The following is a 4,270-nucleotide window of genomic DNA, read 5'->3' as shown; positions in this document are numbered from 1 at the left end:
GGCATCCCCAAATACCGAGTTCGGCTTCAGTTGCTTCCTTTCCTATGCGGGGGTTCAGCTCCGGCCAGTGTAATGAGAGGGAAGTGCAGGAGGGAAGAGGAGCCGACTTTCATTGTGGGGAGAGAGCCTGGGGGAGCTTGTCTGTGAAAGGCGGGTGCAGGCTTCAGGACCGGCCTCTACCCGAGTCTGTGGATCCTAGAAACTCTTACACGTGCAGCCAGTTTTCTTCTTTAGAGTCTCCTGAGGAAGGTGGCAGGGATAGGGCACTGGTTTTCTGTGAGGAACGCTCTGAATTTGTATTGATTTATTTTAGCAGAGAGACAGGAACAGAATGCCTTAGGCATAGGTTTCTTCCAGGCGCAGCAGCTACACGTGCACTTGGGTCGGGCAAGCCTAATGTCTTGGCGCGTGAGGAAACGGTGGATACAGATAGCATCATGTAAAAGAAAGAATCTCAGGAAGGCATTCATCCTGCTCAAGGCAGAATGGTACCTGTCTGAGCTGTCACAGCTAAATGCTTGTTCTTGTGAGTGCTGCTTCTTGTCCTGGAGGTGAAAGCAATTTCCACTTCTGTGCAAACATAACAATGACACTTCTTTGGTGGGTAGCTGCTGAGTACAGGAATGCAGAAATTGCGCTGGCATTGTAGTGGCAAATTTGCATCCTCAAAGCACTGTAGGATGTAAACTCTTGGAAGAGTGTTTTAGGCTCAAAATTAGGAAAAACTTCTTCACAGCCAGGGTATCTGTGGAATAAGCTCCCTCCAGAAGTGGTGTAATCACCTACCCTGGAAATCTTCTTCAAGAGGAAACTGGACAGTCACCTTGCTGGGGTCACCTGGCCCCAGTTATGTTTCCTGCCTGGTGGAGGGGGCTGGACCCGATGTAAGGCTGGAAGGGACCTCAAATGATCAATCTGTGAACCTTGCTTCTCTTGCTCTGCAGACTATTCAATATGAGAGAGTGTTTCCGCTGGCTACATCTGCTTTGTAGTGCCTAAGTGTACATGATAGTGCTTTGCAGACTGAAAAAAAGAATCTGCTTCTTCAACCAGATGGCTTGTTGGGAGAATTCCCAGCAGACCTGCTCCTTTGTTCTTACAAGGTGTAGTTTTTCAATCAACCCAGGGTTTAAGAGATCAATCACCACTTTACTAGGAGTTCTTGGGATCTGGGATTTGATAAACTTGCTTTGAGGTCTTGCCAAAAATTTCATTTGTTTCTTTTCTATTAAGTATAAAAATAGAAACAGGCAAATGGTTTAAGTATGTGTTCAGATGTGTGATGCTAAATTAAAAACAGGCATGCATCCAATGATAACAAATTGAGCTGCAGAGAGCAGTTAAATATGCAGTGGTAAATACTCTTTCATGAAAGGTAAGGTATGATTTTTTTTTTTTTTTAAATGTACATATAACCTGGATTTACAGGCTGGCAGAAGCCCAGGTTATGATATACTGGTACTCATGATGAATGTCACCCTGCTTCTGACCTTATTCCAGGAATACGGCTATTGATTTGAATGGGAACACTGCACAAGGAAGGTATTCTTTAGTGCAAGAGAGTTATTTTGCCTTCAAGTGTTTAGTTACTTCTTTTTTGTGCTAGTTGATGTGATGTGACTTTTCTCTTGGTTGCAAGTGCAAATGCATATAAAGTCTAAGCACTGTGATAGAAAACCTCTTGGAGAACATCTGATTTTTGCAGCATCTGGACCAGTAAATTATCTTTTTAGATGCATCTTAGAAACCTGAATTGTACTTTTGAAGGAACTGTGTGAAGTACATCCAGTGTAGTTCTCTTTATTGCAAAGGCATTGTCCTGTTAAAATGAGAACCGTCGTGACTGCAATGTACAGCAGTAACCAGCAGGGCAAAGAGCATTGCCATACTGTTGAACCAATGAGTGCCTTGTTCAACCCTGCATTCTGGAAACAGTAGGCAGAAACAGATGTTTCAGAAAAGGGTTCAATAAACCTGGAAGTGGAAAGTTATGACCCTTTTAATGGGGAGAGTGTTCTTTCTGTGTAATTCCTTGCCTCCAGTAATATCCTGTGACAATAAGCTCCCAGGTCATGGTATGTAGAGGCCATTCCTGTCAGCTTTTTCTTTTCTTTCTTATTTTTTCTTTCCCTTAAAGTCAAAAAATTAAGTTTAATTGCGTGTCCTCATTCTTTTTGTGTTCTAAGACCTAGATCAGGCACTTCTTTACCCTACCTGCTATGTACCATTTATCATGTTGTATATATGACTGTCATCTCTTATTCACCCTTTTCTTTGAAGTAAATAACCCAAGTTGTTTCAATGTCTCTTTCTTGTTAGATTTTTCTACACTTTTCATCATTCAGGCACCAGCTTCCACAAACCTTTTTGTTGTATCCTTTTTGTTAGGAGCAACAAGAGCTGAACACAGTATTCCAGAGATGAAATAACATTTACATATTCTGATGTTTTCCGTGTGCTCCATCTCATTCCATACTTGCATCTTAGTATTTTGTTTGTTTTTTACCTTTGTAACATACCATTTAAAAATGTCTTCACCACACTGTCTGCAGCAGGGGAGGGCAATTAGTTTGGACGGAGGGCTGCCTAACAAATTTTGGCAAGCTGTCAGGGGCCACATAAGTAGCCCAGCCCCTTGACAGCTGCCTTGCCCCCTGGTTGCCACTTTGGGACCAGAAGTCCTGCCCCTTAACCTCTGACTTTCACCACCAGGAGTCCCTCCCCTAGCTGCTCCCTCCCCCCTCTCCTTTTGGGAGGGGGGTTATCTTATAACCAGAAAAAAACCCGAACCATACACTAGAAGTCAAACACCTACTATAATATATTTTAATACAAAAATATTTGTCATGACTTGTGATTGTGTACTGTATATAGAAGGGATTGCATAATAACTCAGAAATAAAGTTTCATTTTTTATAGTGTGGGTGGGATGGGTTGTGGGAGTGGGGGGGTTGTGAGAGGGTGTGGCTGTGTAAGGAGCATAGGGTATGTTGGGTGTATGTATATGTCAATAAGGATTCTGAGGGAGGGTGGGGGTATAGAGACTCACAGTGGGGAAGCCCCATGCTGGAGTCTGGGGAGGTCAGGGCTCCCTCCATTCCCTGCAGACTGCAGGAACCTGCGCAGCAGGGAGTGGGGGAAGCAGCAGGCTCCAGTGTGGGGCTTCCTCCACTGAGTCCTGGACTACAGGCACGTGGTATGTGGCTCCGCTTCCTCTCCCTGTGCAGCACTGGCCAGAGCCACGCCTGGGTTGAGCACAAGTACCTTGACCTCCCTGCCTGCTGTTGCTGCCAGGCAGTGGGGGTTGTACACTATGGGGGGAAGGTGTGGGGGAGTCCCTACATTTACCCACCCTCACACCCATGCCCTGCCCATCTAAGCTCAGTGCTTCCATTGCCCCCCTGGGTGCAGGCTCCATGCTGTGCTCCTGTTTCTGCTCAGCTGCAACTCCAGCCCCACCACTTCCCTACCTGCTGCCCCAAGTGCAGAGGTTCCAGGTGCAGCAGGAGCCCTGCCCAGAAGCTGCTGGCTGGGCAGAGCCATTCTGTCCAAGAGGGTGGGCATGATGCCAAATACAGTATGTTGGGGGGTTGTACACGTGGGCACCTCGCTCCCACCCTTGTGGGTGGAAGGACTGGGCAGGGTGCAGTTCATTGGTGTGGGGTGCCATGGGCCAGATGAAAGTGCCTAGTGAGCCAGATCCAGCCTGCAGGCTGTATTTTGCCCACCTCTGGTCTACAGTGATGTCCAGGTTTTAATCCTAGCTCATTAATTTAGAGCCCATTAGAAATATTTCTATATCTTAAAGTCCATTGCTTTCATTTGGCCACATTGATTTCAGTCTGTCATTATGTTGCTTGTTCATCTAACTCAGGGGCAGGGAATTTTTTCGAGTGGAGGGCCGCTTACTGAGTTTTGGCAAGCCATTGAGGGCTGCATGACAGGCAGCCAGGGGCAGATAAATATTAATTTTCTAAATTTTTAGGGGCCCCGTGGGCTGGATAGAATGGCCTGGCGGGCCACATTTTGCCCACCCCGATCTAACTTTAAAGCTCCCTTAAGTTGTCTTAAGTTTGAGACTTAAATTAATTGTATTGGTTAAGAATGAAATCTGCTTAACTTACATAACACTTAGGCATATAAGCTGTTAAAGGTAGACTTCTAAGCAAATCAAAGATCAGATTTCCAGGTAGCATGCAATGCAGCAAATTTATACTGATTGCACAGTCTGGAGACCTGCAGAAAGTATCAATATGAATCTATGGCCTAA

The sequence above is a fragment of the Crocodylus porosus genome, unplaced genomic scaffold, assembly GCF_001723895.1.
Source record: "Crocodylus porosus isolate Cpor-Errol unplaced genomic scaffold, CroPor_comp1, whole genome shotgun sequence".
In the NCBI taxonomy this organism is placed as follows: Eukaryota; Metazoa; Chordata; order Crocodylia; family Crocodylidae; genus Crocodylus; species Crocodylus porosus.
This window is presented reverse-complemented; position numbering follows the sequence as displayed.